Below are 27,823 nucleotides of genomic sequence, written 5' to 3' on the forward strand. Positions count from 1 at the left end.
GTTTGCTGTGTCATATTGAGTAATGCAAGTTCATTCTGTTCTCTAGAAACAGTGAAATGACCTAAGTACTTTTTTATTCCATCAGTGTTTACGTTAGCCGTGTAGGCTTTTATAATCGAGGTCTGGCTTCTAGTTTCCAATCCTGGTTTTTCATAGCAGTTGAGGCATTTATTAGCATACATAACCAGGCAACAGGCATTTACTAGGTCTCATGTTTGACTGCTATTCTCAGCTCTGTGGTGGTGGTTATGAAAGACGTAAGAGAATTAATTACAAAATATCATTTCCGGTTTCGGAGACGCTGTACTCAAATGATTACCATCAGGAATGAAGAACCGCTGGTGGAGAAGTAGCCTCAAGGCCTCTTTGCATACTGATTTGCAGGAAAAGGAAGGGCATTTGAGGAGAAGAAGATTTGCACAAAAAAGCTTGGAGTTAGAGGTGGTGAAAAGCAGGTCATGGAGAGCAATGGGCCTCTCTCCTCCCTTGGCCCATGGACTAGGTGAGAGCTTTCTCGAAAGAGGAACTGAAGACAGAAACTGAAGAGGGGAATTGAGAGAAACAGAGGGGCATGGAGGACTGCTTTGAGGCCTTGGTGACAAAGGACAAAACATAAGAGGGCAGGGATAGGATGAGGAGAAGACCATTCTCCTTGTGTACAAATGGGACACAAACAGCACAGTATGGGTGCCCACAGGCCCACAGCTGAAGGATACTCAGGATGTATACCCTGGCGCAGTTAGCAGAGGACATTGCCCAGGCCAGTGTGGACAAACGGAAGAGGGCCCTCAGTGGCTAAGCACCTGTGAGAAGCACCAAGGGAATCCCAGGAATAACTGGGAGAGGTTTAGGACAGCGGGAGGGACGGGGGTGAGGACCGCATTGTGTAAGTCAGTGCAGCGAGCCAGTAAATACGGCCTGTGACTCAGCGTTACCTTATTTGTACCCACATGTTGGAAGTGATTTTCCTGACCTGAGTTTTGGAGCCTTTCCAACATTTATGAAGAGAATGTTGGTGAGACAGTTCTTTCCAGGACAAGGCTATTCAGAGAAGGAGCAGGCTGGCTGGAGAGAGAGCCCAGGTCAGTCCTGAAAAAGTGAGGTGCATTATGTGAACATCCTTTTCCATTTTTCCTCTCTTTACCCTCTGTAGAAGGTTTTGGTCACTAAAATGACCTCAGAGGGTTGTAAACCCCTGGACTGATAATTAGGAGCAGAAGAAAACGTTCTAATGGAGGTTATGTAACATTAGTCAAGTTGAATCTATCTCCCACATGAAACCCTGTATTTAATTGGAGGGAAACTCCACATGTGACCACATACACTCTGCTGATTATTGCCTCTCTCTCCTGCTGGAACAGGAGGGCAAAGGTGAACTGGGGGATGGCTGTATGAGCAAGGCAAGTAATTAATAGAGACTCAGTTAATACATGCCACTCGTAACTATTAACTGCACTGAAGCCTGCTTCTCCCTAGCAAGAGATCATCAAATGAAGAAAGATTTCACCTCCGTAATATTCAGGCTTGCAATCTCCAGCCTGTCCTCTTCTGGTATCTGACATTGGATCCAAAGCCTACTTGTGTTAATACAATGATCAGAAACCTGAAAAAAGGTCAGCAGCTAGTCCTCTCCTGTTTAATGTCACTCCCTCAAGCTTGAGAATGCCTGGCGTTGTCTTTTGCTGGCACGTTACTTGCTTTGGGAACATTCATCATAAGAAGATGAACGCCAACATGCAGAAGGAATTTTAGAGGTTATGTCATCTCCCTGCTTCCCTCTATTACCTCCAGAAATAACTGGCTTTAGGGGTATTTCACTACTGAGTTTTTTAGGATGAAAAGTCAACTGTGAAATTGGTGTATTCATTCTTCTTGGAAATATGATTTGAAATAAAATAATAGATCTCATTTACAGATAAGATTTCAGAGGAAATATTTTATGTTTAGTTCACTGTTAAGAGTATCCATTCAAAATGAAATTATTTCACATGTTCCACGTGCCAAAAACTGTCTGCCTCTTTCTCTCTTATGGCATTTAACTGTCATGGTGGTCTTCTGGATAGAACAAGACAGATCTATGCCCTAAGCAATGATGGATAATTAAGGTGGAAAGTAAAATGTACCCCGTCACATAATGTCCTTTGAGATTATATGGGATGAAAAATAAAACTATATGCACCTCAGCTGCTCTAAGGTCTGATATTTAAATCTCAGAGTCATGGCGTTCCAGCCGTATCTTGATCCACAGATTTTACCCTCCAATACCCTTGGGTGAAATCTATTTGTAGTGTCATTTGGTCAGAAAGCTCTTCAGTAGAAAGGGCTGTCTCTGGGGTGTGTTTTATTCTTAATTCCATGTAATTACTCTAGATGTTGTATTTCACTGCCTGATTGAGTGTAGACTGAGGTAACCCGACAGACAGTTTCTGACATGTCTTGGCAATTGCCTGATGCGCCACCAAAAACTTAGCTATGAAGAAAAACCAAGCGTAACTTGGTCTCATTTGGAGTGGACTCGGGTTTGGGAATGGCAGTGGCGCAGCTCCTTGGCATCAAGAACTCTGCGGATAAGAGGGTAGGTGGCACCTCAGTAGATAAGAAAAATGTCAGAGAACTTTCCAAAGCTGTCACGGCACTGCTATTTCTATTAGAATGTTAAGGACCCATTTTCTTTTTTTAAAAAATCAATTTGTTGGGAAAGTTAGCTCTTGTTTTTTTTTCTTTTTGCTAAAAAAATTTTTATTCATATCTTGCAAAAATACTGGTTTCTCTGTGAAAGAGCATTAGGTTTCTAGCCTCAAATGATTTAAACAAGTTTTTAGCCAACATAAATGTCTAACAGGATTTTAGCAAGATGGAAGAGACATAGGACAATTACATGGGCAGAACTGTCTCATGTTTTTTTTTAATTAATTTTTATTGGAGTATAGTTGATTTACAATGTTGTGTTATTTTCTGCTGTACAGCAAAGTGAATCAGTTATACATACACATATATCCACTCTTTTTTAGGCTCTTTTCACATATAGGTCATTACAAATTATTGTGTATTGATATTGAGCTGACTTGGAAGAAGACTGCCTAATATGTGTGGTTTAGATTTATTTTAATAGTTCCAGAAAGCTTCCACCACAGTGTAAATGGAAGAAAAAATTTAAAGGAGACTATTATGGACACAATGGTCCCCCTTCCCCCCCCCCCCCATGCATGTGTTGAAGCCCTAAGCCCTCGTACCTCAGAATGTGACCGTATTAGAAGACGGGATCTTCACAGAGGGGGGAGACCCTAATCCAATATGACTGGTGTCCTTATAAGAAGAGGAAAATCAGACACAGACACTTAAAGACAGAGGGTGAGAAAACAGAGAGAGAAGGCAGTCGTTTACAAACCGAGGAGAGAGGCCTCAGAAGAAGCCAACCCTGCCAGCACCTTGATCTTGGACTTCTAGCCTCCAGAACCATGAGCAAATAAATTTCTGTTATTTTAGCCACCCCGTCTGTGGTAATTAGTTATAGCAGCTTTAGCAAAGTAATACAGAGACCGGAGACTAAAGACATATAGAGGCAGAAAAACAGTGGCTCAAACATCTTTGGTTAAAACTGTCATTAGGGTCATGAGGAGGGTGGAAAGGTTGGATAAGCACGATTAGGGCAACATTTTCACACTCAAGTCTCTCCTATTGAATTTTGCACAATCATAGTCCACATACTTAATCTTTCTGAGCCTTGATTTACTCACCTCTAAAATGGGCTGTCAGGTCCTTGAGGAAACCACTGGGACTTTTCCATCGTTTTAAAATATGAATCTAGCCCACAGAAAAAAAAATTTTTTCTACTAAATGAATTAGTGATTCTAGAAAAAGAAAGCAAAGGAGTCCTCCTTCCTCAAGGAGCTTACAGCCATGTGGAGGGAGATACATGGTATACACACAGAAATATAACCTGGAGGTGGGTAAGTGCTGAGTATTCGAAAGAGTGAGGGCTGTAAAGCTCCCAGAAGGAAAGATCGTGGAAGGCTTCAAGGAGGAAGTGAAATAGATTTACTCTTTGAAAGTTGAGTGAAGACTGGCTAAGAATAAAAGACCTATGTGTCTCAGATAAAAGCAAAGAGGTAGAAAATGCAGTGTATGTTTTAGGGACCGTAAGAGGAACAGTGTGCAAAAGTGGAGCCCTTTGCACACTGAAGAGAACACCTTTAGGTGTTCCTGTTGGGGGTTAATTCTTTATGAGCCATGATCTTAAAAAAACAATAAGGTAATTTGACCAGTTGCTGGAGGCAGGAGGAGCTTGTCTAACTATTGAAATAAATCAGGGCTGTTACGAATTCTATTACAACGGGTGAATGTTGCATCCAGTAGAAGATGTTCTTTCCACTCTTTCTGACCTAGATAAGGAAACCTCACTATTCTCTTCCACCCTACTGACACCTGGGGTTATTTGGACAGGGACTGCACTGCAGTTAACTTTGCTTCCTCTAGGAAGAAAATATCTGCCAAAGAAGTGAACAGAATAAACAAGGCTCCAAAAGGAACGCTTCCAGAGCTTTAGAATACCAGGTCATTCTAACTAGTATTCTAATTCTGAATCCTTTTAACCTTTTCATCAAAATAAAAATCTGGACGATTGCCATTTGGCATTGCCCTCAGGCCTATTTAATCCATTCTATATGTCTTTGAAAGCCATGGTTGTATTTTACAATTTAAGTTTTTAATTCAGATTGACCTTTACTATAGTTATCCAAATGATGATATTTTACTGTACTGTCTTCTTCTATGAATTAAATCAACAGATAGTTATTAAACTTCTACTGTGCCCAGGGAAGAAATTAATAACTCTAAAATAATTTATGAAGATATGGTGTAAGGTACATATTTTCGATTGATATTAAAGCCATGGAGGCCCCCAAAACCCTGGCAGTTGATAAACGTTTTACGCTAATTGAAGTAAGAACTGGTGGAGAGGTTTGAATTTTGAAGATGATGAAAGAGATCAAGTTGTAGATTTACTGTGGATGGTGTTACATGGAGAAGCTTTGCTAATCCTTAGCATCTTTACCCATGAGGAATGGGGAGGGAGAGTGAGAACAGAAGTCTAATTATTAACATTTTGCTCCTTTTTAGTTAGTTGGGCTAGAGCTTCATGACTGTAGTTGCTGAAGGAAGCTTTGTTGGAAAAAGCATGGGGATCAGTGAGGGAAGTAAGGATTGAGAGGAAGGCAGGGAAAGACCAGCTCATAATCTAGAGCTTGGCTTTACTCTTATGGGTAGTGGGGAGCCAGTGATTTCCTTAGAGTAAGGGTCTGATAAGACACGAATTACAGTTGGTGAAAATTATTTTAGCAGATATCTTCAGAATGTGTTTCAAAAGAAGAAGTAAGAAGGCAGGCTAGACCAGTATCTAGTACACAATTTTACATATTCATTTTACCTAACTTTATCTTAATTTTTTTGGTATTTCTAGGCCATGCAGTTCATCTGTGTTTTTTTTCAGATTGTCACAAATCTCCAAAAACTGTTCCAATATATTTATTGAAAACAATCTGCAAATAAGTGGACCCATGCACTTCAAACCCTTGTTGTTCAAGGGTTGGCTGTATATTTCCTCAACTTTTCATAGCCAGACAAGAATTACAAAGATTCCTCTTCTCCCTAAGGATTCGGTTCCGCTGACAGTCTATGGGATGGAAAGAGGAAGGGGACCAAATTAGATACAGAAGACCTGGGTCACATTCTACTTGTGAGGCTTACAAGAAAATTTTTACCCTGCTCTCAGTGCTGAATGACAAATGTTATCACTGTTACTGCTTTCGCTGTTATTCTTATTACACGTCATTGCCCTGCCTGCGTAAACGTGGGCATGTGACTTTTCTTACCTGTTTCCTACGCTAAGGTGTTAGGAGCTGGAATCTCAGGATTGTCTTAGGTTTGGCCTGTTGTAACTTCATGCCATTTTATTTTTATGGGCGATTGAGAAAGGAGCAGTTTTATTTTGGTGAAAACGCTTTAAGTGACACAGTCTTCTGATAAGATCATTTTATTGGGAGTGCGGAACTTCAGCTGTACAAGCAGCGGTTGGGTGGTGTACTAGGACCACCGTCAGCACTACAGTTGGTTGTTATTTAATTCACAGAACTTCACAATAATCAATAATGACAGACTGGAGTAAAAACATATTTAGGCTTCCCATGTGTTTCATGGATTTGGACTGAAATCAGGGAGCTTCTTCCTCAGATTAGGGAGTCTCATGTGGGTTCTTGGGTTCTTTTGCTTAAAGCAGTAGTTCAACTTTCCAGTTTCGTCATCAAGCCATATGTCACCCATGGACATCAGAGCTCCTTTGAGATAAGTAGTCTACAAGCTGATATTTTTGGCAGAAAACCACATTCTGGGTAATAGGTCTGGTATCTGTAGGAATCCTATCTCGGCTCTAGATTGCTGACTTCACCTCTCTTCTGTGACTAAATCTCCATCCACAGTTGAAGTGCGGGCTGCTTGGAGAGAAGTTACGGGTGCATTTCCGGTTCCCTCTGGGACTCTGTGACCTTTGACAAACCCCAGAAACTCTTCCTGCCTTGGAGACAAGTTCCTCCCCATTACCTCCCTCTGACAGGTGCTGTCAGAATTAGAAAGCCCTGGAAGATCCAAAAAACATAGCCTTAAAATTATAATTATAATTAATAATAGTAATTAACTTTCGTCACAGGTGAGTCATCTATACATTAGAAATTCAGTGATAATTTGTTTCAAACATTTCCTTACTTAGTCTCACTCATCATAAAAGGTAAGTTACATCTTATTTTTTATTATTTTAGAAGTTTTTCTAGTTTTTCAAAGTGTAATTAACAAACAAAAATTACATATATGTAAGATGGAAAATGTGATGTTTTGCTATGTGTATACATTGCGAAATGATCACTACAATCAAGCTAATTAACACATCCATCACCTCACATACTTACCATTTGTGTGTGTGTGTGTGTGTGTTGAGACACTTAAGCTCCCTTAGCAAATTTCAAGTATACAATACAGTATTGTTAACTGTAGTCACCATGCTATACCTTAAGTCTCCAGAACTTACTGATCTTGCATAACTACAACTTTTTAATGTACCTTTTGTCCAAAATCTCCCCATTCCCCCCACTCTCTGTTCCCTGACGGCCAGTATCCTGGGATACATTTTAAAGAAGATATTCTTAGCTTTTGAAGAGAGCAGAGAGAACTTTTCCCATCTTATGTTTAATGCATTTGAGTGGCTGAAATTGGCAAAGCAATGTTTTTCCTTAAATCATGGAGAAAAAAAGGGGTGTTTTCTAAAGTAATCTGTAATTCTATATCTGTAATTATGTCAACATGATATCTTTTCTTTTAAATTCTTTCAATATTCAACAGGGGAGTTTATGTCTGTGAAATGTTTTCTTCTTCCCCTGTCCAATAACAAAAGGATGGGAAGTTCGAACATTTGTACTTTTTCTTTGAAGCGATTGCCCTAAGCTGGTAAAAGCTATTTCATCAGCTACAGCTTTGAGTAGTTTTATTTCCTCCTGATAAAGTTTTAGGTCTGTGCTCATGAACAAGATATATAACTGTCAATAACCATCTTTTCAGCAGATAGAGTCAAAGTTAGTTTATTAAACACAACAAGCTGTTCTCCTGGTCTTTTCCCCCCCGCGATGTGTTGCTCAATTATTTCACATTCTTGTAGTGTAAAATAAACACATTAAGTCTGTTGAGATACTGCTGTGGTTATTTATTTTTCAAATTTAATAAGAAGGAGGGGGATGACCTTTCCTCTTACAACAGGAAAGAAAATTAGACCTGACAGTGATACATTATCAATTTTTACAAGTATGAAAATATTCCATAAAGTAAGCAGTTCTTTGTGCACTCAGGTGACTGTCCAAGCTGGTCAGTGAAGTTAAAAAACCCAAATCCTTTTTAGTTCTGAGTTAATGTTCCATTTACTTGCAGGGTTTCCTTTACTCTGGAAGTTTGATAACCATGCATAATTATGTCAGCTTTCTTCCTCATCAAATTCCACCACATTTCCCAGGCCAAAAGGAGCATAGGATCGTCTTCTTGATGCAGGTAAAAAGAGCATGGGGACATTGAGAACAGGTTTAGCTGAGGAACATGCCATGGTAAATTTGCTTCATGAAACTGAGCCAAATAACTTTATCTTCTTGTATTTCCATTTCTCTTACAGTCAAACGCAACATCAACAGAGTCTCTTTCCCGACAGTGTTATAGCCATCAAAACGTATGTTTAAAGTTAAAGAAAACTACATCTATCTATACTTACCAACTGCCTCCCCACCCCAAAATCTGTTGGCAGTGCTGGAAGAATCTTTCAGAGTCTTTCATTTTTCTCTAGTCGCAATCTTGGATTTGGTTTATGTGGATATGCTCTCATAGCCAGGGGCATAATTCTGATGTGTGCAGAGCAGTCAGGGGCAACAGCGTTTCAAGAATCAGAAGCATAAAATGCTTGAGAATTGAAGAAAAATATTTCTAGACCTTGTACAGACATTGCAAATTCTGTGGCAAAGGGAGAAAAATAAAACAAGCAAGGAGACACATACATACATCTCTCCTCTGAGAGCTTAAGAAATAGAGATACTTCTTTACATCAGTCCTTAAAAATACTCTCTAATTTTCATCTCTATAGCTGTCTAAGCTTGAATTATAGCTTTTTTTTGTTTTATTTCAAAGGGGATGTATGCTGGGGAGAAGAATGGTTCCTGATTCCCAGATTTTTAACATATTTAACACAGGGAGAATTCTGACAAGGGTAACACAATAACTGGATTCCCTGTTTTCTCCTCTCTCAGTGGTGGTTCCATGATACAGCACTGTTTTTGTCACTCCTTATTAGGAGCTTCAACAGAAAGCAAGCTGCTCATGAAAATGGGTTTGGAAAAAAATAATTGGTTTGGAAAAAAGAAGATTGGAAAAAGAGGTAAGTGTGAGATACTGTCTACAATGTTGAATTGAAGCCTTTGAAACAAAGATAGGTATGTACTAAAGTCAGACTTTTAATATGAAGGTTTGGATTTTTTAGGGCCCAGATGTTAGATTTCAGTACTGGTCCTATTTACCAAAGATGCAATCCAGGTTAAAGGGAGCCCTGGGAGATCCAACAGTAATCATACCTGAGGCTAAAAATCTTCTGCACAGTGAAAGAAACCATCATCAAAACAAAAAAGGCAACCTACTGAATAGGAGAAGATATTTGCAAATATATCCCTGAGAAGGGGTTAATATCCAGAGTATATAAAGAACTCACACAATTCAACATCAACAAAAAAGCAAACAACTTAATTAAAAAATGGGCAGAGAATCTGAATAGACATTTTTCCAAAGAAGACATACAGATGACCAACAGGCACATGAAAAGATGTTCAACGTCACTAATTATTAGGGAAATGCAAACCAAAACCACAATGTGAGATATCACCTCACGATTGCTAGAATGGCTATTAACAAAAAGACAAGAAATAGAAGTGTTGGAGAGGATGAGAAGAAAAGGAACCCCTAAAACACTGTTGGTGGAACTGTAAATTGGTACAGCCATTATGGAAAACAGTATGGAGATGCCTCAAAAACTTAAGAATAGAAATACCATGTGACCCAGCTATTCTACTTCTGGGTACTTGTCCAAGGAACATGAAAGCACTAATTTGAAAAGACACATGCACCCCTATGTTCATTGTAATGTTATTAAAAGTAGCCAAGATATGGAAACGAGATAATCATTCATCAATGGACAAATGGATAAAGAAGGTGTGGTATATATATACAATGGAATATTACTCAACAACAACAACAACAAAAAATGAAATCCTGTCCTTTGCAACAACATGAATGGATCTTGAAGTTATTATGTTAAGTGAAATAAATCAGAGAAAGACAAATACCATATGATTTCACTCATATGTGGAATCTAAAAAAAGAAACAAACAAACAATATAAAACAAAAGCAAATTCATAGATACAGAGAACAGATTAGCGGTTACCAGAGAGGAAGGGGGTTGATGGGTGAGAGAAATGGGTGAAGGGGGTCAACTGTATAGTGTGGATGGTAACTAGACTTGTGGTGGTGATCACACTGTAGTGTATACAGATGCCAAATTATAATGCTGTACACCTGAAACTTATACATAAAAGAAAAAAGTACTGCATAGCCAAATAAACCAAAAACACCTGAGTCCAAATCAGTCCAGATCAGTTACTATTAACTCCAATTTATTACTATTATTGAAATATTTGTTAGGCCTTATTAGCAGCAGGGTGAATCAAGATGATATTTTGAGGATTATACGTACATGCTTTTAATTGCTAGATAATACACTATCTTGTATTAATAAAAATGCTCTCTGTTGTCAAGACTATTAAGAGTTCTACAGTTTTCCCTCATTTTTATCTTCCTCTCCAACTCCTTCCTCTTCCCATCACTACCTTGTTAGCAGGTCCCTAAATAATTTAAGATACAAGCAAAGATTTTCTTGCATGAATGAGTAGAAAGCTAGGCTCTCTTTGGGAAGCTATTTTATTATGACGTTTAGTTTTGATTGTGCGTTTGTGTTTATGCCTTAGATCTCAGGATTGTGGCTGCTTTCCTTTCCAAGTGAAGTTTTTCTCATTGCGAAAACAGCCTGATGTCCTTCTTAAAGAATTTCGGTAACCAAAGCTCTGTCCCTTGCTACCAGGAGTAAACAATTTTCCTTCTCCCTCTTAGTCATTTCATCTGTCAGTCATTGAAAATTACCATATGTTGGAGGTTGACACCGAGACAAAATATCCTAATGTTAGGTCATATGGTTCACCTTTTCCTTCAGGGTTGTTTTGTTTTGTTTTGTTTTTGTTTTTGTTTTCACTTTTGATCTTGGATAGAGCATTTGTGAAATTCTTGATGTGAGAATACATTTTATTGTGGTTAAGACTTATTCTTTCTGGGGATGGAAGGGCCAATAAAGATTCACCGGAATGTTTCAGTCAGGCAGCAGTAATATGCGTTCCAAGTCTCAAGCAATCAAGGCATCTGTACTCTGGAGCCGTCCTGCCTGTTTACTGAAAGACAACTGTCAGTGGGAAAAGAACTCTTCCAACTTTGAATTCTATTAGAACAGGATCTTTTCTCAGAAGATGGCTCCTTGGTCTTCTGAGGGAAATCACCAGTGAGCTGGCTGGGCACATTCCAGTAGGGGATTTGGACTTAGCAAGGAGAGAATAGCTCTCCTGTCAGTCCTCAGTGAAATGTAAATAATCTAGAGAGGAGCAGAAGAAAAAAATAACAGTCCCTTTCTAGTCTTTGTCATGAGTTTTGTACACAGCCAACTTTCTAACAGGTCCTCTGAGATACTGGCCTAATAGGGCTTTCCATTATGGTTAAACTGGACACCAGTGAAGAGGGAAGGGGTCCCTAGAGAGAGACCTGTTTCTCTCCACTCTGCTCCCCAGTCTCTCTCCTAATGGGACTACAAGGAGGTAGGTGTGCTGAAGACACAATTGAAAGAATCTGATTGAGAATGTTCCTTGAGACCGCAGAGATCTCAGACAGACTTTCCTAAGGCCAGAGATCTCTTAGTGGCAAGGCCCTCATACCAAGAACTGTACATTCCTCTGAGACTTTTGATAACAAGGGATAGAAGCCTAACTCAGTCTAACTTAATAAAACAAAAAGAATTTCTTAGAAGTCTAGATATGACTGAACTCTGGATTTTAAGGCTGTCCTGAGCAGTGCACATTCCTGGTCTACCCCTACATTCACAGACTGGTTCCCCAGCAACCCTGGGTCTACACAGACCTTTGAACTCATGATCACAGAGAAAGAGATACCATCTCTTCCCATAGCTCTGGCAAGGGTCAAGAGAGGGCTCAGACTAGCTTGGATTGGATCACATGCCCATTCCTAAATCAATCTTTGTGGCCAGCAAGATTGATTGATCCTGAGTGGTCAGAACTGAGTCAAGTGTCCATTCCTAAGGCTAGTGGGTAGCTGGGCAAAGATAGGGACTTGGACTGAAATCCAAGAATCACTTGGACTGGAAGATATTATTAAAGACTGAGGGAGAGATGGTTCCCTCTGGAGGTATTAGAGATACAGAGAAGTGTACGTCCACTACACGTGGGAAGACCCTGATGGGACATTCATTGAAGGAGACTAGAAGCTTCACAGAAGAGGAGAAATAGAGGGTCCTGAATGAGGCTGGCATGAGTCATGATGTGAATTGGAGAGTGGAGTTGTGGATTGGATTTTGAGCACACTCAATTTCAAGTAATGTCGTTGTACTTTGCTGGTTGGTCTGGTCCTAGATAATATTGTGAATTCAGTTACACTGTGTTTTGGGTCTCTATCTCTTGTTTCTATGGTCCTGTTTTCTTTCCCTTTCTACCCACTGTCCACCGAAGCACTTGTGCATCCCAACCCATCTGGCCCTGATGTCCTGCACCTAAGTAAGGACATGAAGATTCTACCCCTCACGCCTTACCAAAATGACCTACCCTATGCTTTAAATTCTATAGACCTCCAGGGGAATTGATGACTAATGTGAACTCATCTGAGCATTATTTGTTACCAGACAAGATACAAATGATGTTTCAAAAACAAGCTATCCCTTAATCTTGTGGCTTTCAGACTTAGAGATTTTCATAGACTGGTAACTGAGAGAGAGAGAGAGAGAGAGAGAGAGAGCATGTGCATGCTTGAGAGATGGGCGGGGAAGGGAGGAGAGGAGAGAAGAGGAGAGGAGAGGAGAGGAGAGGAGGGCAGGAAAAATTAAGGCTGGTTTAGGGTTTTTAAGCATTTTATTTTGGTAAGTTAAGAACCTTTAAAATAGCCACAACAAAACTACTATTTAATTTAATATCACCAAAATTTTTATAAAAGGAAGGATATTTTAATACCAAAAAATTGGAAAAGTTTTAGTTTCATATTCAAAGAAAATTCCTCAAATTTTAAAAATTACAATTTTTTTTGAAAACTCACTGAAATGGCCTGAATTAGCCAGAGCTCATTTAATGTGTCATCCCAAAGCAGCCTTTTCTAAAGATTAATGTTTGAGGACCCCAGTGTTACCCCCAAAGAGTTTAATGGTGGGAGTTTTGGGGCTGTGGCTCATCAGTGGGAGAGTTTGATGTCCAACTGCATCTTCAAACCACAAAGATAAATCATTCCTGTATCTCTGAAGACTTGGCCTTGGTTCCAGGGCATGGATTTTGGTAGAATTTACACACATCTGAATCATCCTTGATAAGGAACATTCATCACTCAGTCTTTTCATAGAAGGAGAAACTGAGGTTCAAAGGGTAAAGAGACTTGGTTAAGGCCACAGTCTAAGAGTGAATCCCATAGCCAAGGCAGAACTCTCACGAATCAGGACTCAGCTGGCACTCTGAGAGAAGGCAGAGAGAAGGACCAGAATCTGAAGACTGAACACGTCCTTGGACGGGCCCTGGTGGAGAGTGGGCAGAGATGGCCACAGGTGACAGGAATGAGTGCAGACCTGGAGGTGGAGCACGTCAGGAAAGAGAATGCCATCAAGGGATGGATCCCAGACTGGCCACCAGGGAGCTGTGCCTGGGGCTTGTGGCAGTGGAAAGGACCCAGACTATACCTTGGACTTGGCTATTTCCTGGCAGGCCCCATGAAGTCTAAGCAAGACCCTATTCTCAGAAACACTGGAATTACCAGGCTGGTTATCAAGACGGGGATTTGATTCCTCTGGAAGTAAAGTCAGGACCTGAGTTCCTGGAAACCAGGGATAGGGAAGCTGGAGACGTAACAAGACAGACTCGACGGCCTTGAATTTCAAACCAGTGGGTGGGACTAGCTAATTCTGATATGAAGGTTGGAATGTTAGCAGCAAATGGGAAGGTTTTACATTGTGAATGTGTGACATGGAAGAAAGAAATAGTAATGGATTTTTTTTTCCCCCAGTAAAATAGCCATCATTTTTAATATTTACCTGTCACCTGAGCTCCATTGCCGACAAAAGAAAGTACACACCAAACATTGTGTCAGAAAAGGTGTGGTCCCATTTGGCTGTGGGGACATTTGTATAAGATGGTGAAACTGTAAGGAATGTAGAAAGAAAAAGAAGAAAACTTGGTGAAGCCACTGAGAAAGACAAGGACTGGTTCTTTGGAGAAATTAGCTGAAGGCAGAGGGGCAAAGCTTTGTCAAAGTGCTCATGAAAATCTCAACATTAAGCACAGGCAGAGGCAGACATGCAATTGGGGCTGATGAAGCTCCAAACCAGATCGTGTAGATCATGATGGAGTTTCAGCCTTTGCAGTGAGTTAGCAGGTCTGAAATGTCATAGAAACATGGAAACCTGCCATGTCTACTAAGAGACACTAAGGACGTTAGGACTCAAACCGAGAGGTGGCTTGAGCCCTCCAGCAGGAATGACAGGACTTTTTGAGAGACTTAACAGACCAAAAGAAAAAACTCAGACTGAGTTCAAAGGAAAACATACAATGATCCAGGGGGCATAACTCCCACCCAGCATAAACGTAGTAGGGAATGCCTAAAATTCTTCAGTGCTTTAAGATTGTGTGAAGTGGTACCTCAGAATTACTTCACATTGCAACACAATTTAGTTAAGTCATTTCTGAACTGATTAAATTTGTCTTGGAGGGAGGGGGCTCAGAAAGTGTGGCAATGCCCACCGGTTTCTCCAAGAACACAGCAGTGCCCAGGATATGGGAAATCTTTGGTGAAAATATCAGAAACAAATGAAATATCCTTGGGACATTAATAATTAAAGTCTCATATCTTTTATGATAAAAACAATATGCAAAGTATGGGCATTACTGGAAATTCATGAAATGAACCCTCTTTTTTGGGTCAGTGTTTACTACAGTCCTGATTGTTTCAGAAAGAAAACTTTATGAAAGGAAATCAAGAGCGTTTCTCCAACTCCATGAGCACTGCAATAACAGGAAACAAAACTCCTATTTCTGTAGTTTGCCAGATAAGAACTGAATAGTAGATTTTTTTTTTTTTTTGAAGGCATGTAGCACATACTGTTAAAGACATAAATTACTGTCTATTGCATGGTTTTGACTAGGCAACTTACATTGTCGCTTCTATTTCTGGTAGGGGAGGCACATGCATTTGTCATTATTCCAGAAAATGGTGAAAAATGACAAGTTGACAGAAGAGCCATTATTGCTAAGAGTGTAGCCATTCAGCCCTTGTCATTTGGTGGAGCCACTTTAGTCCAAGAACATTCTAGAGAGTGAACTTGAAACAAGGCAAACTACAAACAGTTGGAGGTGATTTCCAATAGCCTCTAAGATACTGCAGTTCAGATGCTCCCTAATACTAGAAGAAATAAGAGCACCCAGTAGCCTTCTATGGGATCTTTTCTTTGAATATGCAAGGAGATGCCTTACTCAGTTTAGTCCAGGGCATATTTGCTTATCACATATTTTATTGTTCAAGTACAAGAGCTAGCTGGCCTATTGCAATATACTTCCCCAAACTTCTCTCAAGTTATGTTGTAACAGCAAACATAGTTAGGGAGTATATATGTTTCATTTTAAAGTTTATCTTCTTTCGTAGCTTTGAAAAAGACAGGAAAGTGAGGTCAGAAAGCCAGTGGGTCATTTAAGACACAAATCTCTCAAAACACATCTTTAAAGCATATATTGGTATCGAAATATGTACACTGAGGGATTCTTTAGGTTATAATGTGAAGGTTCTTTTCTGGGAATGGTTTTCATCTTTTTAATCATGACAACTGATTGTAAGTTTCCTTGTTTGCTAAGACATCACTGATGTCATCCATTGTTGACAAGGCACAGAGAAAAGAATTTTTAATATGTGGTTATGTCAACAATTGTGAAATATTACTGAGACCAAGTAACAGAGGGTGAGATTGTTGAATGTATTATTGTTACAACCATTAGGGAATTGCAACGATGCAAAATAATGCACCAAAATCCCCAATCTCAGATTCAGCCACTGCTAACATTTAGCTACATTTGCATTTTACGTTTTACCTGTACTAGACCACATTTACCCACAATTTTGCAACCTGCTTTTACTCCTCTTAGCTTTATGTCATAAGCAAGTTCCTATGCTATTAAAACTCTATGCAAAGATTATTTTTATAAATGGATCCGTTTTATATGAATATACCATACTTGACACATCAAGGTTGTTTGCAGTGTTTTTTTAAATAAATAATTCTAGGTAAAATGTCCTTGCAAATGTATCCCTTTCCTTATTACTTATGATGTTCTCAAGATCCAAAGGAGTGATCCTTTGACCTTACAAGGTCAAAGATATAAATTTTTTGAGAACTCTTGATACATGTTGCCAAATTGTTTAATATAAAGGTTGTACCAATTTATACCTCAACAGAAGTTTATGAAGGTAAGCAAGAGAATGTACTTAGTTTTCTTTAATTTGAACATGGTCCTATGAAAATTTATACTATGGTAAACAGAGCATGTGCTAAAGACAAGCTATTGAAATATATTTTTAAGATAAAATTGAGAAAGACATCTTTAAATTAGTAGTGAATGCTAGGAGTTTAAAAATATATTCAAATTTATAGTCAGGGTAACATCGCAGGCAATTTTTTAAAGTTCATTCTTTAAGAATAAAAATAATCCCTTATATTTGCCACTTAACAGTTTGCAAGTGCTTTCATAAATGATCTCTTATTAATCAAGAACTTTAGAAAATTCTGAAGTAATTCGGGCATACCAGAAACCCTCAAATGTAATCACATAAAAACTAAATGCAAGACACAATTGTCTTGCATTTAGAATTTTTTTCATTAGTTTTAAAGTATGTATTTCCAAGAAAGATCCCTGCCCTGGGTAAAGAATAAATTCAATGGCGTGGTTCTTTCACTTCCAAGCAGCATAGGAAGGTAGGTCTATGAGCTAGGCTGCAGTATTTGCCTGACTACATGCCTTTGCATCACCTTGAAATCAAATTAGGGAAAGAGAAACTGTTGCAGCACCTTGAACACACCATGCTTGCGCCTGCCTGGGTATCTTTCCACTGCCCGGCCCCTTAGTCTGGAGCTCCGCCCCCAGTGATGTCATGCCCCCCCCTCCCTCCCTGCAGGTCTTTGCTCAGTTGATACCATCTCACCTGGTCCCCCCCCCCCCCACCGTACAACCCTACTTAGAATCGCAAACACCACCATCCCTCCCCCCGACAAAAAGGCTCTCTCTGTACCTTTTCCCTGCTTCCTTTATCTACACAGCACTTGTTACCATGATTTTTGTGTGTTTGTTTTACTTAATTACTTGTTTTGGTCTGTCTCTCACAGTAGAGTATAAGCCTCATGAGCGCAGGGATGTTTTGTCTGCTTTATTCACTGCTGTATCCATATTACCTAGAGCACTTGGTATACAGTAAGCACTTAATATATATTTGTTGAAGGAAAACAAATGGCTGAATGAATGTGGGGCCTGGAGCTGTCTAAGAGCTTTTCTGGATAAGCTCTAAAAAAAGACAGCGCTCTCTTCAGGGGCAGCTTGACGTTGATGCCCACCCTGCCAATAGCTCGCATTACAGCACAGCATGGGTCCCGGGGCTCGCTAAGGAGAAGAAGGGGCCAGGAAAGCAGCACCTTTGGGCAAGTGGACTCTTAGTTCCCCAACCAGGGATGGAACCAGAGTCCCCTTCAGTGGAAGCACGAGAGTCTTAACCACTGGACCATCAGGAAAGTCCAGGAATCAGACAGACTCTGTGGCATCAAAAAATCCCACATTGCCACTTTCTTGGCATACAACCCTGGGCAGCTGGTCAATATCTCTAGGTTCTAGAGAAGAATGGGATACCTCCTACCTCTAAGGATTGTTGTGATGACAATTCAACATAGTGACACAGGCAGCCCCTGGCTGGGGTCAGTAATTGTTAGCCCTTATTATGCAGGAGATACCGAGCTAAACATTTGATGTACATTATTATGCTTAATTATCACAGTTTATCACATTAGGAAGTGGATAAACTCTTCTGAATATGTATCCTGTGGGTCTCCAAATAAGTTTGGCTAATGCTATGTAATCCATACCTCCACTGGAGAGTCATGTTATTGTACCAACAGATCAAGAAGCTCTACAATAAAGAAATCTGCTCAACTTTAATTCGACTTTAATCTTTTATTTGAGTTTAATCAAGCATTACCCAAAAGATGCTTTTCTCGTTTTGCAGTAACACATAGTGTCACTATGTGAAGATGGTGATTCCTGTAAATGCTCTTTGATACCAATAGATACAGAACACATGATTTTCTCCATTTAACAGAGGAGGAAGCTGAGGCTCAGAGAAGTTCAGTGACTTACACAAGGTCACACAGAGAACAAATACGTGTGCAGCTATCCTAACTGGTCAGCCCAATTCAGGAGTCTGATGTTATCACCACCTCACTTCAAGTAGTCCCCCATCACCTAACTTGATTATAATTATTGCATATAGAGATGACAAGACAATAACACAGCTGCTCTTCTAGAATTGCTGAAAATTCAACTAAACTGGAAGATAGATGTGAGATAAGATTGCATTTTGTGAACCTAAAAGAAACATGTTACATGGACTCTGTTTGGCCATGACTTGGTGTTACCAATGACTTTTTTCTTTCTGACATTTATGATGTAAGCCGGCAAATAGAAGGAAGGCTATTATCTAAAATATAGAAATGGCATACTTAAGTTACAGAGATTAAAAAAGAGAGGATCAAATTAAAATCAGTTAATTAGAAACACACTGATACAAATGTGAAATCTGAAGCTATTTTCCTTTTGTCAAAAAGAAAACCCGGAAACTTTCAGAACATTAGATGAGAAAAGAAAAATTGAGCTTCAAAAAAATTATAGGTCTCCACTGTTAGTTAACCAGGGGTGAGCCTGGTAGACAGAAATTCCAGTTAAGCAGGCAGCCTTGCTCACAAATTGATGGGTCTTGTCTGTTTTGGAGATATGCTTACTTGGTTTCTGAATCAGCCAGAGATTTCATGTTATTGAATTATTTAGGCTATTTTTAAGTCTGACAAAAATGAGACCACAGGGCTCAGAGATGAACAGAGAGGACTCAGATTTTTGCTGTCCTTGAAATTTATATTTCATTGTAAGTGAAAGAAGAAAAAAGTCCATAGCAAATAGAGAAATCATGTTTGAGGTTAATGAGATCGTTATTCTCAATCCCCGAAAAAGATTTCCAAATAGGGATGGGCAAAAGTGACAAAACAACCCAGATGAGATGCCTGAGAAGCATCACAATTGTAAATTGCGCTTGGTGTCAAGACAAATTATCTCAATTTAGATAAGTTGGAAACAGTTTATCTGCTTTTCATCTAGCATAGCATATGAGATAGATAGGACTGGAAGGGGTGACTTAAAGATTGAACCATGTATCGACCTAGCTCATTTTGCTCTGTATAGCTGTGCCATTTTTATGCCCCACAGTGTCCCTCAATAACTCTACCAAAATAGAAAGTGGTAGAAATACTCAAATTGGCATTTTCTTGTGTCCAAACCATGATAAGCGTTCCCTGGTACTGTCCCACCCCCAGACTGACCTATGTGGACTTCTCTCGAGACATTCTGTGTTTACTTTAAAATCTGTTTCTGGTTGTTAAAACAGTAGACACGTCAGTTCTAAGCAGGGCTCCCCGGGCATGCTTTCGTGCAGTGACACATTGGCACGATAATCCCAGGTTATTATCAGTGGCAGCACTGATTACTAAAAAGAACATGAAATTTTCCTCCTTAATCACAGTTTGCTGAGTCCTGTAAGCAACAGAGGGAGTGAGACCCAATTGCTTGAAGGGTGATTCATTGCTGTCTATGGTACAGAGTTCTTGCATATCTCCTTACATCCACATTAGCAGTCCTAGAATATTGTTAGGAGAAAGGTCTTCTTGATATGCTTAGGATATTTTTTAGGGAGAATAGCATGCACATTTCTGTGTCACTCTTTCAAAAATAATTAAGGATTTGGTTTTTCCAAAAATGCATTTGAAACAGGCCTCGCAATGTCAACCTTAGAGGTTTGTAGGATGCCAAGAATCTATGTTTAGTGCAGTGTGTATACATTTTGGACGAGGCAGAACTATTTATTTTGAAATTAAAATGTCTCCAAGCAACCATGCATTACAAAACATTTTAGAAAAGTCTTTTGGCAGTGGCTAAGGAGAATATACCATATATATGAACAAGCGTGTGGAGAAAATGGGCATAAAACCCATTTCTAAGTTCTGACACCTCGTATGCCTGATCTTACCTTAGAAAGAAGTAACCGTGATTGGGCTGCATGCAATGACTTGTTCTATACAACATCTTCAGGGAGCAAACTGGTTTTTTTTTAACATGAAGTAATTACACATGATGTAAACTGCAAGAGCAATGCTAACGTTTATCTCTAGGAGGTATATTCCTAAGTCCATTTTTTAGGTCATTAACCTCCTAGGGAAAGTGCCCTTTAGGCTAAGCCTTTTCTGCTCTTTCCCTATATTATTTGGAAAGATGAAAATGCCTATTCGAGAATATCTATCAAATCCCATAATGGTAGGGTTAGGTGGGGAAAGAAGCCATAGGGCATGAAAACTGTGATTATTATTTGTTAGTATATTTATTTGCACTGACACGTGGCATTTCTAGAACTTTATCTCTCTGGTTGACAGGGGAATGGAGATTGGATGATAGTGTTTCTCCTTTATGAAGAGTCATGAAGCTACAAGGTAGGGGATTACTCTCAGTGTTCTGCTGTTATGAGGGCAACTCTTAGTCACGTGGCATGGTCTACCTTTTGGGGTTAACTTCTGGTCTGTCAGAGCCTCATAGAATTGATTTATGTTTGGATTTTTTTCCCTGTCTGACCATGGACAATTTGAAAACCTTTCTATTTGCACAGGAATTAGCCTTTAGCTGAAATTGAGTTTTGGCAACGTTCTACGTGTTATACCAACCAGAAAGTAATTGCCCAATTAAATATAATTCAAGTTTTATGCCTCTTCAAAACTAGGGAGTCTTACAAATAAGTATATCATTAAATGCTGAAGCCCTTGTTAAGCTCAAACCCCCCTTCTTGACAGTTTGATATATTTTTACCCTCAGTTCTTTGAACTCCTCAGGTTCTGAGTCTAAGGGAATTCTGCTTGCGATTTGTCTCCCCATTTAGGTCTGACTTCAGCGAGTAATTTCACTAATGATGCCGACATGAGTATTCCAGGTCTATGACAGTTATATTTCTCACTGCAAATTAACACACTGAATACATGTGAATGATGTTCTACCTTGGTTAATCCAAGTCTGCCTGCTGTCATTGCATTAACAAAATCTGATTTCAGAGTCCTCAAGGCTGAAAGTCAGGCTGGGGTCCATGGTAGATAGTTTCTCTGAGACCCTCCTGGCCAGTCAGACGGCTGGTCTGCTCCCCTGGGGGCAATTTTCCGATATCACCGTGTGGGAACTGCTAAAAATTCTTACCATCTTCTTTGTATTTTTATTCTAGGGAAGTTTAGAAGCTGTATGAGCAAAAGTATTATGAAACTGGAGGTGGATATTGGGGAAATTGAGGTGATTATGGTGTAGAGGGAAGACTTGCTTAGAAACGATGGGAGCACTAAGTTGGACAAGGATAGATTCTATATCCTTTTTTTTTTCAACTCCCAATATACATTTATTTTATTTATTTTTTTATTTCTTATTTTTTTCTAAATTTTTAATTTAATTTTTATTTTGTATTAGAGTATAGTTGATTTATAATGTTGTGTGAGTTTCAGGTGTACAGCAAAGTTATTCAGTTGTACATATACATATATCCATTCTTTTTCAGATTCTTTTCCCATATAGGTTATTGCAGAATATTGGGTTCCCTGTGCTATACAGTAGGTGCTTGCTGATTATTTTATATATAGTAGTGTATGTAAGTTAATTCCAAACTCCTAATTTATCCTTCTATAGAGTGTCCACAACATTGCTGGCATGCCAGTGTGCAGGAAGAAGAAAGGCTTCCACAGAAGGAATGTTTATCCACTGATATAGCCAAATTTCGGAGGATGAGGAAAATAACAGTTCCCTATCTATATTAACTTGGATTTGTCTCTACCCTTTATCATTCATCATTGCTCCAAACAAAGTTAATGGGAATGTTATGGCTCAATTTCTGTGAACTGGGGAAGCTTATCAATGGGGCTGCCACTTCCTAGCTACTTGTGGAATGTATCTGTGTTAGCTGAGTTCACTCAGGGATGTCAGGAACATTATAAATTCTGTCCCGCCTGGATGATGAAATATTAAAAAAAATATTCACACACATTTAGGGAAAAAAAAAAGAAAGCTCCTAAAATCCAACTTCTTCCCTCCATTCTGCCATGAACTTCTTGCTCAGAAGACTTCAGTGGACATTTATAATTACACACAATAATAAACATCCATGGAGCTTCATTATATTTTTAAACCCAGATTGTTTACAGCATAGTTTTTGAAATACCGATGGTGACTATTCAAGGATTCACGGACACATCCTTTTAAGAAGGAATATTATTAGAGGTCATAAATGATAAATTTGAAATATCTTGGGAGTAAATCTACCTGTACAGCTTACAGTCTACCAAAAACATTCACATTTCATCATAGAGATGTACAAAGTTGTTTTGTTATGTTCTTCCAATAGTGAGTCATTGCTGCTTAAGAATCCTTGATTCCTACAGCAAAGAAGTAAGGCCATATCAAGAATACTGTAACTGAGTTCCAAAAGACTGTAAAATTCTTGCCCAATAGGACATGGGAACCTGGTTATAGGACCACAATTCTCCCAGTTAAAGATACATTCCCTAAGTGCACTAGACTACCCTGTATTTCAATTAAATTATGCCTTTGAGCAAGAAGAGTGAAAAGCAAATGGTTTAGCGATAGAAGCAGTATTACTAAAAAAATACCCAAGAACCTTATTTATCTTTGCTAAGCTCTGCGCTATTTACATGAAGATTTATGGTATTGAGAGCCCAGATAGCTTTAGTCATTTTACATGTTACCGCAGGGGTGGGATGAAAGGATTAGGCCAGAGGGGAAGAACACCTCACTAAAGAATGTCACACGCCCAGTCTTCCTTAAAACCTTGGGGAAGAATTCTATACTTTAATTTTAAAAGCCACTACGTGACTTCCAGATTGAGTCTCTTAAATGTACTAGGATAGAGCTTTATGGAGGGAGTGTATGATATGAAGCAACTAAATTAATTGAAGTAGTTAAATACCACCATTTTTTAAGGGCTACAAAATACTGGCTTAATCAACATTTCTAAGAAGATAACTGTCTTCCTTCCCTTCACCCCAAGCCTTTATTTCTACATTATTTACAAAAAGTACATGTTTTTGTGTGAATTAGAATTGACTTGATTAGAATTAGAATTTACTTTGAGAAATGCTCTCCTGATAACTAAGATACTAAAATATCTTTGATATAAGATTTATTTCTAACAATTTTGCTAGGATGCTAAAAAAAGGCTGACTTTTGTTTCTCATTTTCAAGTGCTGTGGGCCTAGGGCTGAATAAAAGCTCCTCTACTCATAGCTAGGTAATCTTGGGGACGGTATTTCAATTCTCTGAGCTTTAATTTCTTCATATATACAAATGAGGCTAGTGATTCCTACTATACAGGATAGTTATGAGGGCTAAATTGGATACACTATATAAATTTTTGGTGCCTAGATTAGAGCAGATGTTCAATATTAGCTCCCCCTCTAACCCCTTCAACCCCAACTAGATTTTAGGCTTCTTTGGTACCAGGATAACCAACTTCACCTATTATTAGTGGATTTAATCATCAAAGGATGATATGCAAATTGCTCATGATAAATATAAATATATTTATTATAACTGTAATCAAAGGCATTAGATTAAATGTTTTAATAGTGTTATTTTTCCAATCATATAGTATTTAATTAACACTTCATTGGATTCTAATACATATCAATTCCACTGGAAAGAAGATTTTATAAAAGGGTATGACATACAAGGAAAAGGAAGAGATCACAGGGCTTCTCAACTCAAAATCAACATGATTTTATTCTTCAGCCTCTTCATAATACATAGGGCTTTTTTCCCAAGTTATTTATTTCATGTGGTATCATCATGTTGTGGCTTCTCAGGGCTTCAGAATGTGGTCTCATGCTACACATCAAATTTAAGCTCCCCTATTCCAAACATCTCTCTCTTTCTTTTTCTCTCCCTCTCTCACACAAACATTATATAATTATATATATACTTTAAACCTTTGCTCATACTTCTTCCCCCTGCCCAAATCCTACCAATAACTCGAGACTCAGATCAAGTACTACCTCCTTCAGTAATTCTTTGTCTGTTATCTTATTCAGCAAATGAAGGGATTATTAGATGCATGGCACCCTGCTATGGAGACAAAGACATGAATCCTTCTACAGGTTTACAGCCTAACATGGAGACTCAGGAATAAAATATCACAGATTCTAGAGTAACTGGATTCAGAAGCCATAAAGGGGACCAAAATTGTCAATTCAACTTGGTCAAGGTGGTGTGGTCCAGAAACTACCTAATGTATTGGGTTTGGGACATGAACCTGACCTTGAACACACAAGTATCTTGTATGCATAAGTAGGTATCTATCAGGTAGAGTGAATGTAGAAGATGGTGGATAGGGATAGTCCTCAGAGAGGGACCTTGTATGTGAAGGCACAGCAGCTTGAAGCATCAGGGTTTTCTGTTTATTCTACAGAGTTTGGACATTACCCTCAAGGGAGTAGAAAGCCACTGAAAAATTTTAAAGTAATGAGAACAAATGAAAAGATGCACATTTTAGAAAAATCTCTGGTAGAAGCACAGAGGATGGAGGAAGGCTACTTTAGGGGTGGAGTCCAGGTTGGAGACTTTCAGTCCTCCAGCTAGAAGGTGGCTAATCTCTTCTTTGAAGTTCTATTGTGCCGATGGTCAGGGCATTTATTTTATTACTTAATTGTTTTCTTCTTTCACTCATGACAGTTTTCTCTCTATGACTACATTGAAAAATATTCTGTCCTGACATACCTTGCAATGATTTTTGGTATCTCCTCTTCTAACCCTCTGCAATATCTTCATATACACATACACAGCTCCCAGGACATGGATGCATACTGAGAAGATGGGCAGAAAATGCTTTTAACTGACAGACTTCACTGGTCTCAGGAGTGATTAACTGTACACAACCAGTGCCACTGAGGTCAGCAGCAGTGAATGTTATACACACACAGGCTCCTGAAAGATATGTGAAAGTTAAATCAGCACACAAGAGAGTTGGAATGTGTGTCTTGTGATTCTTTACCCTTTAACTATTTATTTTATATAACCTAATTGAATTTGAATCCTTGCATATAAAAATGTTTGGCTACCATCATGTAATACTCTAATTTTGACTTTGCTGAATATATGAGATGATTTGTCCTGAACACATTGCCCTCCATCTTTCAAACTGAGTTTTTTTTTAAGAGCCTGATTCAACTCAGTGGAATTTACATTCAAAAGTAACTATTCTTTTAATAGTCACTTTTAATCAGACCTCTTAACTGTAAGCATAAGTTAGCCTTTGCTGAATGCATCACCTTAATTTATAGAGGATTATATGTATGGATGATTATAAAGTTAAAGAAAGGAAAAAGTCTGGGTAAGATACCCCATAATTCTTGGTTTTAAAATTCATGAAATTAGATAACTATATTGTCTAACGCAGGACAACAGGCTTCTGCTTTGAAATCTATTTTTTCCTAAGTCTAACAAAATGTTTTTCACTGGTTATCAGAACATACTGCAAAACACATTTTTAAAAATTCTTGCATTGTGGTAGTGATAGATAGAGATCTAAATGTTTAAAGTTTTCAAATTTATATGGATATGTATGTTTAGACACTAAAAATTTTAGTTAATGCTGCAAGAATCCAGACATTCTATGGAGCTATCTGGGTTATTTTTTATTTTTTTATTGAAGTGTAGTTGATTTACAATGTTGTGCTAGTTTCTGGTGTACAGCAAAGTGATTCAGTCATATATATATATATATATATATATATATATATACATACATATATATATATATATATATATATATATAGATGTATATATTTTTTTTCAGATTCTTTTCCATTATAGGTTATTACAACATATTGAATACAGTTACCTGTGCTATAGAGTATGACCTTGTTGTTTACCTATTTTATATATAGTAGTGTGTATCTGTTAATCCCAAGCTCTAAATTTATCCCTCCCCCCTTTCCCCCTTTGGTAACCATAAATTTCTTTTCTATGTCCGTGAATCTGTTTATGTTTTGTAAATAACTTCATTTGTATCTTTTTTTTTAGATTCCACATATAAGGGGCATCATATGATATTTGTCTTTCTCTGTCTTACTTCACTTAGTATGATAATCTCTAGGTCCATCCATGTTGCATCAAATGGCATTATTTCTTCATTGTTATGGCTGAGTAATATTCCACTTTGCAGCCACTATGGAGAACAGTTTGGAGGCTCCTTAAACAAAAAATAGAGTTACGATATGATCCAGAAAGCTCACTCCTGGGCATATAACCAGAAAAGATGAAAACACTAACTCGAAAAGACACATGCACCCCAATGTTCATAACAGCATTGTTTACAATAGCCAAGACATGGAAGCAACCTAAGTGTCCATTGACGGATGAAGGGATAAAGAAGTTGTGGTATGTAGCTGGGTTCTTTTTAAACCTTTTGGCAGTCTGCCAAACTATAGGTAGGAGAGAGTATTGGGCAGTGTAGAAGAGAGAGAGACAGGATGGAAAAGAGGAAAAAGAAGGGGAAAAAAGGAATGGAAGAAATGATTTTCTAAAGTGCAAGGGTTGGAGAGTAGCCCCTGTACAGCCGAAAATGGAAATATCAGAGACAGAGGCATCAGAAGAAAATAAAAATGAAGACTACATGGGAATCCACAATGTGGCAGATTCCCTTCACATCTGTTCCCACCCTTTCCTGGTGTGTCTATTGTACTGCAGTGGCAAGAAAAGGAAAACTACATTTCCCAGACTGCCTTGTAGCTGGAGTTTCTGAACATGGTCTAGGGTTTATGGATCAGAGGCACTCATAGAGAAATGAATTTAGCACTGAACCAGGTGGGGAGCCAGGGAGTGACAGGTCCGGCATCCATTCTTCTAACACAGGTATCATAGTGGTTACTGGAGCCAGTCATTCTAGTGGTGACTCTCTCATCTCAGACCATAGCTCAGGACATGTGATCCTGGAGCTGGTGACAAGCTCAGTGCTGGATTGCAGGTTGGTTTAGGACAATGGCTTCCTGATTCCCAAGCATTTTGATTGTGGTAGAGATGGAGCCTGTACCTCCAGTATCTGATTCTGTTTTGAATCCCTTACTGCTTAAAAGAGCTAGAGTGCTTTCTGTTACCTGCAACTGAAACCTGATCAATTTGCATCATTTTCACTTAGTGACCCTAACGGATCCATGAGAGAACATTTAGGAGTGACTGCCTTAGGAAATAAAACTTCACTTTATCGTTATCAGTGTACATTAGGCGTGCAACTTATACATGTTACATCAGTATGGGTAAATTTAGTCAACTCCACTATTCAAAGGTCAACTCCTTATCAACTGCCCTGACTATAGCCCCTCATACTGGGGTTAAGAAAAAAAAAAAGACCTTTGAACAGAGCACCCAGATAATTCTCATAAGGAGTCATTTGGTGAGCTCTCATTTGGTTAACTACTCAGGGTATCACTGACTACTCATTAACATAAAATTCAAACAAATTGGGACTTACAATTTCTCATTAACTTGATCAGAAACTAGAAATATGTGGGAA

This window comes from Eubalaena glacialis, chromosome 7, assembly GCF_028564815.1.
Source record: "Eubalaena glacialis isolate mEubGla1 chromosome 7, mEubGla1.1.hap2.+ XY, whole genome shotgun sequence".
NCBI lineage: Eukaryota > Metazoa > Chordata > Mammalia > Artiodactyla > Balaenidae > Eubalaena > Eubalaena glacialis.